Source organism: Canis lupus, chromosome 3 (genome assembly GCF_011100685.1).
Source record: "Canis lupus familiaris isolate Mischka breed German Shepherd chromosome 3, alternate assembly UU_Cfam_GSD_1.0, whole genome shotgun sequence".
Lineage (NCBI taxonomy): Eukaryota > Metazoa > Chordata > Mammalia > Carnivora > Canidae > Canis > Canis lupus.
This window is the reverse complement of record NC_049224.1, coordinates 36,182,317-36,197,484: the sequence shown is the minus strand read 5'-3', so window position 1 is coordinate 36,197,484 and position 15,168 is coordinate 36,182,317. Positions and strand designations below refer to the sequence as shown.

The 15,168-nt window shown below is 39.1% G+C and overlaps 1 long non-coding RNA gene across 1 annotated transcript in view; it reads right to left on the bottom strand.

Moving 5' to 3' along the window:
* Positions 1-5,972: 5,972 nt before the first annotated feature.
* The window catches only part of LOC102151685, a 27,491-nt gene continuing 18,295 nt past the window's right edge, over positions 5,973-15,168 (bottom strand). Inside the window, exon 3 of the long non-coding RNA XR_005356894.1 lies at positions 5,973-7,362. This is a non-coding gene — a long non-coding RNA (uncharacterized LOC102151685). The remainder of the gene's footprint in view (positions 7,363-15,168) is intronic.

Here is a 15,168-nt window from a genome sequence, read left to right as displayed (position 1 = left end):
TCCCACATCAGGATCCCTGCAAGGAGTCTGCTTCTCCCTCTGCCTGTGTTTCTCATGAATTAATAAATAAAATCTTTAAGAAAAAAAATTAAAAAGAACCATTTATCAGGGTGCCAAGTTGGCACACTCGGTTAAGTGGCTGACTCTTGGTTTTGGCTCAGGTTGTGATCTCGGGGCCATGAGTTAGATGCCCACTTGGGGCTCTGTGCTCACCATTGAGTCTGTTTCTCTCTCCTCCCTCTGACCCTCCTACTCATGTGCGTGCACTCTCTCTCGCTTGCTCTAAAATAAATCTTTAAAAAAAAGAAACATTTTTCATATCAATAAAGCAATGAACATTTCAATTATAATATTGTGCAGTTATAAATATAATTTTTGGATATTTTATTTTCTCCAGTGGTTTTGCTTGATTGTTATAGCCTTCTGGCAAATGCATCAGCATAATCTGAAGACTTATCACCCCAGAATGAAACCCCTCTGCCCCCCTGCACCTCAGGTTTCTAACTTACTAGGTCTGGTTTGGGGCCTAATAATTTGTTTTTAACAAATGCCAGGATTGATCTGAGGATCACACTCTGAGAGATCACAGTAGCACAACCAGTGAGTGAGACTGGGGTTCACTAATTGGGATAGAGAAAATTACTGATGTGCCAAGTCTGAGAGTGCAGAACTGATGCTTGATTTAATATGTAAATGAATGCTTGACATACTCAAACCTCATCAAGGCAGAAGTGGGAGGAGGGTTAGTCATAAACTCAACTCTGGACGGAAATGTTCAAGATCACACAGAAGTTTAGTTAAAATTAGGATTCTATCTATATATGTCTCCCTGACAAGGACAACCTTAAGCAGGATGCTTAATCTTTGTTACTCTAAGTGAGGTTTGTGAACAAGCACCATTGGCATCAGCTGGAGTCTTCCGAGAAATGCAAATCTCAGCTCTTAAAAAAAAAAAAAAACTCAGCTCTCATCCAGACCTACCGAATCAGAATCCATAAAGTCTCCAGTGATTTCAAAGTTCCTTATAGTTTGAAAAGCACTCCTCCAAATCTCGAATCCCTGAAGCAGAGCTCTCAGCTCACTGAGAACATTTAGATAGCTAATGTTTTGTGATTATGTTGTAAGCTACTTTTCAGATTTGTTTGGGAGTGTTACCCAGGTGTGGCATCCTTTCAAGTAGGGATTTAATGAGCATGATCTAAAGGTACATTATCTTCTATTTCTATCTCAGAACAGCTTCTGACAGAGCAGAGGTATCTACAAGTTGCCTGGTGGGGACACTCACAAATTCTGGGATTGGCATAGATCCAAAGACAGTTACAATATTCCAACTGTATTGCTCTTCTTTTTCTCCTTTTTAAAAATGTATTTATTAAATTCAATTTGCCAGCATATAGTATAATACCCTGTGCTCTACACATGGCCAATAGGCACATGAAAATATGCTGTACATCATTTGTCATTAGGGAAATACAAATCAAAATCACAATAAGAAACCACTTTACACCAGTGAGAAAGGCTAAAATTAACATGATAGTAAACAACAAATGTCGACAAGGATGCAGAGCAAGAGGAACCATCTTACACTGTTGGTGGGAATGCCAGCAGGTGCAGCCGCTCTGGAAAACATTATGGAGGTTCCTCAAAAAGTTAAAAATAGAGCTTACCCTATGACCCAGCAATTGTACTACCAGGTATTTACCCCAATGATACAGATGTAATGCTCTTCTGACAGGATTGCCTTAGTGCAAGACTGGGTGTGACCCAGTCAGTGGAACTGGAACTATAAGTTCAGCTTTGTGAAGATTTCTGATGCAGCCATGTTTAAGAAGATTGACATTAGCAGGTGAACAGAGTTTGCCCTGAGGATTATTTGGGGGAATTAACAGGGAAGCAGGTGGGTGCTTTTATATGCTTGAAAAACACGGATCCTGGAAGAGTTGTAGTGGCTCCCAGAACGTATTGCTGCAGACTAAGCTGAGAATCATGCCTATTTGCACTCAAGAATGAGTCTTTCTTCTATTAGTCTAAGGAGATCCCAACTAATTTTCCAGGTAAGGGAGTGGGAGTAACACTGATGTAGAATCTTAAAGCATGGGGTTTATTGCAACAGGGAACATATACGGTCAGTTTTTCCAAATCATCCTGTGGTTATAGAGTTCCAGCTAGAGATAGATGAACTGAATGCCATTGTAAATGAACAGCCTTGGACTCGGTGAAAGACCTTATGTTTTGCCTTGAGCCTGTGAACATTTCAGAATGAGGTTTCAAGACCTGTTTCCTGCTTTTGCATCTCCAAGTCAAGTGGCCATTTCAAAAGGGCACAGTCATTTCAATTAATTTACCATGGTCCTCCTTGGTCTGTTAGAACAATTGTGCTTTTGAACAGAACCTCAGATTGTTGGGGTTGAATATAATAGACGATGTGAATGTAACCACTATCAGCAAGCATCTAGTGAATACTTGCTCTGTATTGGCCATTGTCCTTGCTTTCCATGGAATATTCCATCTTAAAAGTAAAAAATATCATACAGGGGCAGCCGGTGGCTCAGTTGGTTAAATATCCCACTCTTGATTTCAGCTGGGGTCCTGATCTCAGGGTCATGAGATTGAGCCCCACTTTGGGCTCTAGGCAGGGAGTAGAGCATGCTTGGGATTCTTTCTCTCCCTCTCCATCCCTCCCCCACCTACACTCCCAATCTCTCTCTCTCTCTGTCCCTCTCAAAAATCATCATCATCATCACCCAAAGAGGCTTATTCAGGCTCACACCCAAGTGAAGGAAGATCCCTGGATCTCTCACAACTATTGAGTATTCCTTCTCAATCTTTTGGTTTTTGCAGGGTGGGGAAGAGCAGTTTACAGCATTTATTGAAGATCTTCATATACTATTAAACAGAAAAAAAAAACAAAAAAATAAATGTAAAGCAAGACTTTTCAGCAAAAATTCTCTGCTATTTCTTATTTGGAGAACAGAAAATTTCAAGCCTACTTAGAATACATTTGTTAAAGAATTAACAACTGTGATACAGGAAGGTAAATTTTTCCCCACAAAAAGTTTTATCACTTTCTTTCTCCATCCCTTCCCAATTTTGATGTTCTCTTTTAATGGAGATGAATCTTCCATGTAGTCTTTAGAGTTTTATCCATTAAGATTACATATTTAAGCTATACAGTTTATAGAGTTTACTTGCTCTTACCTGCATATTTTTTTGTTTTTCCCCCCACTTACAACAGGCATACTTCATTTTATTGTGCTTCACAGACATTACATTTTTTATGTTGTTTGTTTTTAGTAATTTCTGTACTAAATGTGGGCCTCAAACTTACAACCCCAAGATCAAGTGTCTCACGCTCTTCCAACTGAGCCAGCCAGGATCCCCAAATGTTGCATTTTTTACAATATGAAGATCTGTGACAATCCTGACTCAAACAGCTGTACCTGTGCTATTTTTCCAACAGCACTTGCTTATTCCATGTCTCTGTGTCACATCCATAAAACTTAAAACTTTAAATTATTTGCATGATGATCTATGACAGTGATTATGTTTTATCAAAAGCTAACATGATGGTTAGCATTTTTGAAGCAATATTTTCAAAATAAGGTATGTATTTTTTTAAGACTTAATACTATTGCACACTTAAATTATAGTATAAACATAACTTTTATATGTACTGGAAAACCAAAAACTTCATTTGACCCACCTTATTGTGATAGTCACTTTGTTGCAATGGTCTGAAACTGAACCCACAATATCTCCAAAGTATGGCTGTTATGTTTTCAATATTTATCTATGTTGTGTGTAGCTCCAGCTGTTAATTCTCCTCTCTAGACAGTTATCATTATCAAGATCTATCACCACTATAAATCTAATACCAACAATTATTCATATTTATGTATATAATATATACCATTTTATATGATATCTAAACAATTCCCAAGGCAGATGGGGCCCTCTGTATCTGATCATTGCTTGGGTCCTGTGTATTGTACAATATCAACAACACTGCTGCCATGAATTCAGTATGTTTATCCTTAGACCATTATACTTAAAAGTAAGACTAGACCAGATCCTTACACTCAGTAATGTGAAAACAGATAAATGACTATTGTCAATAGATGCAATACATACATCTCTAGCAGGAGGTTTGGGTACAGATTGAGGGAACACAACCTCTGGTTTAGCTGTAGTTATTTTCTTACTATTTAAATTCAAGCTTCATTAACTAGTTCTAATTCCTTATTAGTCTGTGAACACAATAAGGTTAAAATCCACATGATTATATTTTTGTTGACTTAAATAGAATTATATATGAAGGCATGCACTGAAGTTATTCAGGAGTGAGGCAGGTAAAGTTAAGATTTCAGGCCTTTTTTTTTTTGCCTATGCCACTCAGCATTATTATTAAGTTTATAAAGTGCTCCTGTGGGATGCCTGAGTGGCTCAGTGGTTAAGCGTCTGCCTTAGGCTCATGGCATGATCCTGGAGTCCCAGGATTGAGTCCTACATCAGGGTCCCTGCATGAAGCCTGCTTCTCCCTCTGCCTATGTCTTTGCCTCTCTCTCTATGTCTCTCTCTCTAGTCTCTCATGAATAAATAAATAAAATCCTTTTAAAAAAATAAAAAGTAAAGTGCTCCTAGGAGAGAGGACATTTCCATTGTTTTATGTCATTCATGGGTAAAGCATCTATATATCTACTAATTCTGTGATTCTTTGATTCTCAAAATTAGGATTGCAGGGCTTCCTTATGCATCCCACCCCCCCCCCACCTCAATACGCCCCTTCCTCTGCTATCATTTCTGCCAGTGTTCTACTCTACAAAGTTCTCAATATTGTCCTCTTGGAGTCTTCCTTTGGGTATTAATTTTCCCAAATTATTTAGAAGGAGGGCTGAGAGAGAGAGGGCTAGAAACTGCAATCCAAGTGAAAGTGATGGTGGCTCAAAACATGACAAACCAAATGTGGCAAAATATTTAAAATTAGTGAGTCTAGGTAAAAGGTAAATGTGAATTCTTTTCAATATTTTTGCAATTTCTATATATGTAAGTTTACTTCAAAATAAAGTTAAAGGGATCCCTGGGTGGCGCAGCGGTTTGGCGCCTGCCTTTGGCCCAGGGCGTGATCCTGGAGACCCAGGATCGAATCCCACGTCGGGCTCCCGGTGCATGGAGCCTGCTTCTCCCTCTGCCTGTGTCTCTGCCTCTCTCTCTCTCTCTCTCTCTCTCTCTGTGACTATCATAAATAAATAAAAATTTTAAAAAAAATTTTTAAAAAAAATAATAAAGTTAAAATACCGTGGATATATTCATTTCTTAAAAAAAAAAAACAGAATTTACGTATGTATTTACTTATATGCATAAAGTTTCTCCAGAAGTATACACTGATAACACAGGTGACTCTGTATGTCTTGGAGCAACAGCACGCTGAATGAAGAGGGTTCCAAGTAGACTGATAATTTATCATCCAAAATAGCATACTTCTGAGAGAAAGAAGGGGTTATTCATTATTATGCCAGGATAATGATTGTAAAATGAGTCTTCACTAGGAAAATGGGGATATATGGTCATTGGGCATGGAAGGCAGATTTTACATGGTATGCTATTTTGTACATTTTTATTTCTCAACATGTGACTATATTAGCCATTCAAATTCATAAATAAAAAAATAGACATCAGGAAAGTTGTTTATGAAAATAAGGTCTCAGCACTACTAATAATGCTTTTAGGTCATTTCAGATAAAGATATGTAGATATAGCTATATACATAGCTATAGTTATAGTTATATATACATCTATACATATATATATATATAAGAGAGGAGAGAGTTCTAGTAAGTATGATAGTCCCCAATTTACAATGGTTTGACCTATGATTTTTTAGCTTTACAATGGTGTGAATGCAATACTCAGTAGAAATCATACTTAAATTTTTTTAGAGTATAATCTCCATTTTATTATTTTTTCACCCCAGTTTTTCTTCAATGATTAAGGATTTAGCCCTTTACATGGCCTTTGGTGGAGGTGGTGGGACAGCACCCATGGATTAAATCAGAGTGAGGTGTTTAGTCCTTCTGTGCTTCACCAGCACAATTCCTGGCCACCTTTCTGTGAATGGCACAGTTCACATAGTAATGGACTTTCACACACAGCTTGGGAAGCACAGAGACATCAAAGACACTTGCTTTGGAAATGTTCCTGCTGGCGGTGTTCCCATTAAGAACTTCTCAATTGTGCTGTCCTCAGACACACAATGATTGCAGATGGTGCAGTGAATGGGCTGCATGTGGCCCTTTTTGGCACACCATCATTCCTTCTTGTCTTGGTCATTTGGAAGCCAGAATATGAGAGAGCAATATTTCAAATTTTAATTTTTACTATTTTCTCAGGATGATGATACATCATGATATTGATCATGTATGTGTGATATTCTCCCACGATGCTGGACAGAGAGCCACAGCTACCAGGTAGCCATGCAACCATTCTGTTTTACACTTTCAATAAATTACATTAGATATTCAACACTTTATTATACAATAGTCATCTACTGCATTTTGTCCAACTATAGGCTAATATAAGTGTTCTAAACATGTCTAAGTTAGGCTAGATTAAGCTATGATGTTTGGTAGGTTATGTGTGTTAAACATTTTTGATTACAATATTTTCAACTCAGTTTTATCAGGACATAACCCCAAAATAAGTTGGTGAAGATCTGTGTACAGATATATAGATATTTAAAACTGTGTGAGCATGTATCTTTTCCATGTATTTATAATGATACTTTCAATCCCAATCTGGTTACACAGTTTTGGTTTGCCTTCCTCCATTCCCTATCTGCATGATATTCTTCCACACTGAGAACACTCTTTCCCTGAGTCTTCCCTGTTTTGTCTTCTCTCCTCCTTTCTTTTCTCCTCCCTTTTCATCTTCTGTTCTCCTTCTTTCCCATTGGTTGACAAACCAGAGGAGCACAATGCAGGTATCATAGGTTTAATGTCAAATTTTTAAAAATGTCACAGAAAATGCAAGCAGTTTTCTGGAAAGTGAAAGGGGTTTGGCCTAGGGGGATGAGGAATACTTACAAGTACCCAGGGCCTGAGGTTACCTTGGCTCAGAGAAGCTGCAGGGACCCTGTCAGGTGGGTGTCCCCTCATGAAGTTAGCAGCTTGTCTGCCTGAACCTTGGGTAACAGAAGCCCAGGGCCTTGGCCAAGGCCCAGACAACCTTCCATGGTGCTGCCCCACAGTTTCCTATAAAAGCCGAATGTGCATTTTTTCCCAAGCTGGCTCCAACAATTCTTTTCCTGTGGAATAGTGAACAGGAGGTCAGGGTACATGTGATACTTTTCATGTCAGCAACCAGTCTCTGCAACAGGAGAAAAATAAATATTTTTCAAGTGAACTGAATAAAGGAGGTAATAAATTGTATTGTTATTGTTTTATTTAAGAGAGGAAAGGATATTTTATGCATAGATATTTTTTCATTCATTCTGCCTAGTCCTTATTTTAAACTCTCAGAAGATAGATCACCATCTCCAGAAGTTTCTGAATGTGTTTCCTGTTGCATCTATACATTATCAGAAATGAACTTTTTTTTTTAATTATTTGAAAGCATGTAATCACAAGTGGGAGGGGCAGAGAGAGAAGGATAGAGAATCCCAAGTAAACTCTGTGCTGAGTGTGGAGCCCCACTTGGACATCGATCTTCTGACCCTGAAATCAGAACCTGAGCTGAAACCAAGAGATGGATATTTAACCGACTCTGGCACCCACCCAGATGCCCCAGAAATGAAGTATGGTTTCTTTTAGTTTTTAAATTCTAGTTAACACAGTATAATATTAGTTTTAGTTCTATAATATAGTGATTCAATGCTTCCATACAACTCCTGATGCTCATTAAAAGTGTATTCCTTAATCCTTATCACCTTTTTAACCCATCCCTCCAACCACCTCCTGTCTGCTAACCATCAGTCCCTTCTCTATAATTAAGGGTCCATTATTTGCTTTCTCTCTTTCTCTCTCTCTCTCTCTGTCTCTCTCTCGTTTTTGTGTTGCTTGCTTGTTTTGTTTCTAAATTCCACATAGGGGTAAAATATGGTATTTGTCTTTCTTTGATTTGTTTCACCTAGCATTATATTCTCTAGCTCCATCCATGTCTTTGCAAATGACAAGATTTTATTCTTTTTATGGCTTAGTAATACTCCATTTTATGTATTTGTAAGTGTGTGTGTGTGTATGTGTGTGTGTGAGTGTATACACATATATATATCACAATTTTACTCATTCATCCATCAATAGACACTTGAGCTGTTCCCATAGTTTGGCGATTGTAGATAATGCCACTATAAACGTTGGGATTGATGCATCCCCTTGAATTAGTATTTTTGTATCCTTTGGATAAATACCTAGTAATGCAATTGCTGAGTCAAAGTGTAGTTCTATTTTTAGCTTTTTGAGGAAACTCTATACTATTTTTCCAGAGTGGTTGTTCCAGTTTGCATTCCCAGGAACAAACAGTGCAAGAGAGTTCTCCTCTCTCTACATCCTTGCCAATACCTGTTGTGTCTTGTGTTTTTATTTTAGCCATTCCAATAGATATCTCTTTGTAGTTTTGATGTGTGTTTTCCTCATGATGAGTGATGTTAAGTATCTTTTCATCTATTGGATATACATATATACACATACTATGTAGCATAGTATATATATAGTATTATAGTATATATATATAGTATTATATATTATTATATAGTATTTATTATTATAATTCCTAAATATAAAAGAGTTAAGCACGAAATGGAACCTAAAGGCATTAAAAACTATTGAAACTTAATGGAAAATATTACATTAGCAACATCATAAATAATTTTCCAAAGAATATTGCATGAAGTAAGGTACATTAAATATTTTATATTAAGTCTAGAATTTTTTTTTAGTCTAGAATATTTTTAATTGCCTACTTGTCCATATAGTTTAAAACTCCAAAGCAGTAACTGAATGAGAGAGGACCATTTTAAAATAATTTAAAATAAGGGACCTGACTGGCTCAGTTGGTTAAGTGTTTGCCTTGGGCTCAGGTCATGATCCTGGGGTCCTGGGATTGAGTACTAAATCAGGCTCCCTGCTCAATGGGGAATCTGGTTCTCCCTCTCCCTCTGTCCCTCACCCTGCTTGTGCTTCCTCCTTTGCAATCTCTCAAATAAATAAAATCTTTTAAAAGTTAATAGATTGTGTCATATGGCTTTTTATTTTAAGGTTTTATTTTTAGGTAATGTATATACCCAACATGGCACTTGGACTCACAACCCAGATATCAAAAGTCACACATTCTGCTGAGCTAGCCAGGTACCACTTTGGCACATTCATTTTAATGACAAAGGGAAGATGGAGTATGTGCTTTGAATTGCAAATAATGTTCTTTATCCAAGTAGTCCTCAGTGTTTTCTTTTTTTTTAATAAATTAATTTTTTATTGGTGTTCAATTTACCAACATACAGAATAACACCCAGTGCTCATCCCGTCAAGTGCCCGCCTCAGAGCCCGTCACCCATTCACCCCCACCCCCTGCCCTCCTCCCCTTCCACCACCCCTAGTTCATTTCCCAGAGTTAGGAGTCTTTATGTTCTGTCTCCCTTTCTGATATTTCACACATGTCTTCTCCCTTCCCTTCTATTCCCTTTCACTATTATTTATATTCCCCAAATGAATGAGAACATACACTGTTTGTCCTTCTCCGATTGACTTACTTCACTCAGCATAATACCCTCAAGTTCCATCCACGTTGAAGCAAATGGTGGGTATTTGTTGTTTCTAATGGCTGAGTAATATTCCATTGTATACAAAAACCACATCTTCTTGATCCATTCATCTTTCGATGGACACTGAGGCTCCTTCCACAGTTTGGCTATTGTGGACATTGCTGCTAGAAACATCGGGGTGCAGGTGTCCCTGTGTTTCATTGCATCTGTATCTTTGGGGTAAATCCCCAACAGTGGAATTCCTGGGTCATAGGGCAGGTATTTTTAACTCTTTGAGGAACCTCCACACAGTTTACCAGAGTGGCTGCACCAATTCACATTCCCACCAACAGTGTAAGAGGGTTCCCTTTTCTCCACATCCTCTCCAACATTTGTGGTTTCCTGCCTTGTTAATTTTCCCCATTCTCACTGGTGGGAGGTGGTATCTCATTGTGGTTTTGATTTGTATTTCCCTGATGGCAAGTGATGCAGAAATTTTCTCATGTGCATGTTGGCCATGTCTATGTCTTACTCTGTGAGATTTCTCTTCATGTCTTTTGCCTATTTCATGATTGGATTGTTTGCTTCTTTGGTGTTGAGTTTAAGAAGTTCATTATAGATCTTGGAAACTAGGCCTTTATCTGATACGTCATTTGCAAATATCTCCTCCCATTCTGTAGGTTGTCTTTTAGTTTTGTTGACTGTATCCTTTGCTGTGCAAAAGCTTCTTATCTTGATGAAATCCCAATAGTTCAATTTTGCTTTTGTTTCTTTTGCCTTCGTGGATGTATCTTGCAAGAAGTTACTGTGGCCAAGTTCAAAAAGGGTGTTGCCTGTGTTCTCCTCTAGGATTTTGATGGATTCTTGTCTCACATTTAGATCTTTCATCCATTTTGAGTTTATCTTTGTGGATGGTGAAAGAGAGTGGTCCAGTTTCATTCTTCTGCATGTGGATGTCCAATTTTCCCAGCACCATCTATTGAAGAGACTGTTTTTCTTCCAATGGATAGTCTTTCCTCCTTTATCGAGTATTAGTAGACCATAAAGTTCAGGGTCCACTTCTGGGTTCTCTATTCTGTTCCATTGATCTATGTGTCTGTTTTTGTGCCAATACCACACTGTCTTGATGACCACAGCTTTGTACTACAACCTGAAATCTGACATTGTGATGCCCCCAGATATGGTTTTCTTTTTTAAAATTCCCCTGGCTATTCAGGGTCTTTTCTGATTCCACACAAATCTTAAAATAATTTGTTCCAACTCTCTGAAGAAAGTCCATGGTATTTTGATAGGGATTGCATTAAACGTGTAAATTGCCCTGGGTAACATTGACATTTTCACAATATTAATTCTGCCAATCCATGAGCATGGAATATTTTACCATCTCTCTGTGTCTTCCTCAATTTCTTTCAGACGTGTTCTATAGTTTTTAGGGTATAGATGCTTTACCTCTTTGGTTAGGTTTATTCCTAGATATCTTATGCTTTTGGGTGCAATTGTAAATGGGATTGACTCCTTAATTTCTCTTTCTTCAGTCTCATTGTTAGTGTATAGAAATGCCATTGCTTTATGGGCATTGATTTTGTATCCTGCCACGCTACCAAATTGCTGTATGAGTTCTAGCAATCTTGGGGTGGAGGCTTTTGGGTTTTCTATGTAGAGTATCATGTCATTGGCGCAGAGGGAGAGTTTGACTTCTTCTTTGCCTATTTGAATGCCTTTAATGTCTTTTTGTTGTCTGATTGCTGAGGCTAGGACTTCCAGTACTATGTTGAATAGCAGTGGTGAGAGTGGACATCCCTGTCTTGTTCCTGATCTTAGGGGAAACGCTCTCAGTGCTTCCCCATTGAGAATGATATTTGCTGTGGGCTTTTCATAGATGGCTTTTAAGATGTTGAGGAATGTTCCCTCTATCCCTACACTCTGAAGAGTTTTCATCAGGAATGGATGCTGTATTTTGTCAAATGCTTTCTCTGCATCTAATGAGAGGATCATATGGTTCTTGGTTTTTCTCTTGCTGATATGATGAATCACATTGATTGTTTTATGAGTGTTGAACCAGCCTTGTGTCCTGGGGATAAATCCTACCTGGTCACGGTGAATAATTTTCTTAATGTATTGTTGGATCCTCTTGGCCAGTATCTTGTTGAGAATATTTGCATCCATGTTCATCAGGGATATTGGTCTGTAATTCTCCTTTTTGGTGGGGTCTTTGTCTGGTTTTGGAATTAAGGGGATGCTGGCCTCATAGAACGAATTTGGAAGTACTCCATCTCTTTCTATCTTTCCAAACAGCTTTAGTAGAATAGGTATGGTTTCTTGTTTAAACGTTTGATAGAATTCCCCAGGGAAGCCATCTGGCCCTGGACTTTTGTGTCTTGGGAGGTGTTTGATGACTGCTTCAATTTCCTCCCTGATTATTGGCCTGTTCAGGTTTTCTATTTCTTCCTGTTCCAGTTTTGGTAGTTTGTGGCTTTCCAGGAATGCATCCATTTCTTCTAGATTGCCTAATTTATTGGTTTATAGCTGTTCATAATGTGTTTTTAAAATCGTTTGTATTTCCTTGGTGTTGGTAGTGATCTCTCCGTTCTCTCATGATTTTATTAATTTGAGTCTTCTCTCTCTTCTTTTTAATAAGGCTGCCTAATGGTTTATCTATCTTATTAATTCTTTCAAAGAACCAACTCCTGGTTTTGTTGATCTGTTCCACAGTTCTTCTGGTCTCGACTTCGTTGAGTTCTGCTCGAATCTTAATTAACTCTCTTCTGCTGGGTGTAGGATCTATCTGCTGTTTGTTTTCTAGCTCCTTTAAGTGTAAGATTAGCTTTTGTATTTGAGTTATTTCCAGTTTTTGAATGGATGCTTGTATTGCTATGTATTTCCCCCTCAGGAAAGCTTTTGCTGCATCCCAAAGATTTTGAACGAATGTATCTTCATTCTCATTAGTTTCCATGAATCTTTGTAATTCTTCCTTAATTTCCTGGTTGACCCTTTCATCTTTTAGCAGGATGGTCGTTAACCTCCACGTGTTTGAGGTCCTTCCAAACTTCTTGTTGTGATTTAGTTCTAATTTCAAGGCATTATGGTCTGAGAATATGCAGGGGACAATCCCAATCTTTTGGTATCAGTTCAGACCCGATTTGTGACCCAGTATGTGGTCTATTCTGGAGGAAGTTCCATGTGCACTTGAGAAGAATGTGTATTCAGTTGAGTTTGGATGTAAAGTTCTGTAGATATCTGTGAAATCCATCTGGTCCAGTGTATCATTTAAAGCTCTTGTTTCTTTGGAGATGTTGTGCTTAGAAGACTTATCTAGTATAGAAAGAGGTAGATTGAAGTCACCAAGTATAATTGTATTATTATCTAAGTATTTCTTCACTGTGGTTATTAATTGGTTTAAATATTTGGGAGCTCCCACATTCGGGGCATATATATTGAGGCTGTTAAGTCCTCTTGTTGGATAGATCCTTTAAGTATGAGATAGTGTCCCTCTTCATCTCTCACTACAGTCTTCGGGGTAAATTTTAGTTTCTCTGATTTAAGGACGGCTACCCCTGCTCTCTTTTGAGGACCATTTGAATGGTAAATGGTTCTCCAACCTTTTATTTTCAGGCTGTAGGTGTCCTTCTGTCTAAAATCAGTTTCTTGTAGATGGGTCCTGCTTTTTTATCCAGTCTGAAACCCTGCGCCTTTTGATGGGGTCATTAATCCCGTTCACGTTCAGAGTTACTATTGAAAGATATGAGTTTAGTGTCATCATGATATCTATTCAGTCCTTGTTTTTGTGGATTGTTCCACTGAACTTCTTCTTAAAGGGGAATTTTTAGAGTCCCCCTTAAAATTTCTTGCAGAGCTGGTTTGGAGGTCACATATTCTTTCAGTTGCTGCCTGTCATGGAAGCTCTTTATCTCTCCTTTCATTTTGAATGAGAGCCCTGCTGGATAAAGTATTTTTGGTTGCATGTTCTTCTCATTTAGGACCCTGAATATATCTTGCCAGCCCTTTCTGGCCTGCCAGGTCTCTGTGGAGAGGTCTGCTGTTACCCTAATATTCCTCCCCATAAAAGTCAGGGATTTCTTGCCTCTTGCTGCTTTAAGAATCTTCTCTTTATCTTTGGAATTTGCAAGCTTCACTATTAAATGTCGAGGTGTTGAACGGTTTTTATTGATTTTAGGGGGGGATCTCTCTATTTCCTCGATCTGAATGCCTGTTTCCCTTCCCAGATTAGGAAAGTTTTCAGCTAGGATGTTCAAATACATATTCTGGCCCTCTGGCCCTTTCGGTGCCCTCGGGAACCCCAATTAAGTGTAGGTTTTTCTTCCCCAGGCTGTCGTTTATTTCCCTTAATCTGTCTTCATGGTCTTTTAATTGTCTGTCTCTTTTTTCCTCAGTTTCCCTCTTTGCCATCAACTTGTCTTCTATGTCACTCACTCGTTCTTCCACCTCGTTAACCCTCGTCGTTAGGACTTCTAGTTTGGATTGCATCTCATTCAATTGATTTTTAATTTCTGCCTGATTGGACCTAAATTCTGCAGTCATGAAGTCTCTTGAGTCCTTTATGCTTTTTTTCTAGAGCCACCAGTAGCTTTGTAATAGTGCTTTCTAACATTGAATTGTAATCCAGATTTTGTAACTCTGTGGGAGAGAGGACTGTTTCTGATTCTTTCTTTTGAGGTGAGGTTTTCCTTCTAGTCATTTTGCTCAGTGCAGAGTGACCAAAAACAAGTTGTATTGGGAAAAGGAGAAAAAGAGGAGAGAAAGAAGGAAAGAAAAGAGAAAAAGAAAAAAGAAAAAAGAAAAAAGGAAAAAAAAGAGAAAGAAAAAGAAAGAAAGGAAAAAAAAAGGTGGGGGGGGGAAGCAAACAGAAATCAAAAAGCAGAACAACAACAACAACAACAAAAAACACGGGGGAGTATCTTTAGATTCTGTATACTTTAAGTCCCTTGACTTCCCCTGGAACTTGTCTGTCTAGCGCTCTTCTGGGGGAGGCGCCTGTTGTGCTGATTTTCAGGTGTTAGCACTTGGGGGAGCTGCTCTACCCCCTGCCTGGTTCAGGGCTCAGTGGGGGTTGTTTACCCCGTGAGGCCCCAGGAGGAACAATCCCAGTGGCTGCGGCAGCTCTGGAAACCTGGATTCAGCTCCCGCAGGAACTACTCCCGTCTGCAGGGCCTGGAGGCTCCGGGGCGGGGCCGCTGATCTGCTCAGCTCCGGGCAGGAGCGTCCTTGCTGTACTGGGCCCTCCCGCCTCTGCCTGTCCCGGGGGGAGGCCGGATCCTGAGCTGTGTCCTGGCGCCCAGTGCTCCCGGACCTGTGCTCCGGCCGCGCAGCCTCCTCTGCGGAGCCACCGCCTGAGCCCCCCGGAGCTGCTCCCGGAGCCGTGCAGCCCCCTCCACACGGAGCCTCTTCCTCTGGAGGAGCAGCCTCGGAGCTGCTCCCGG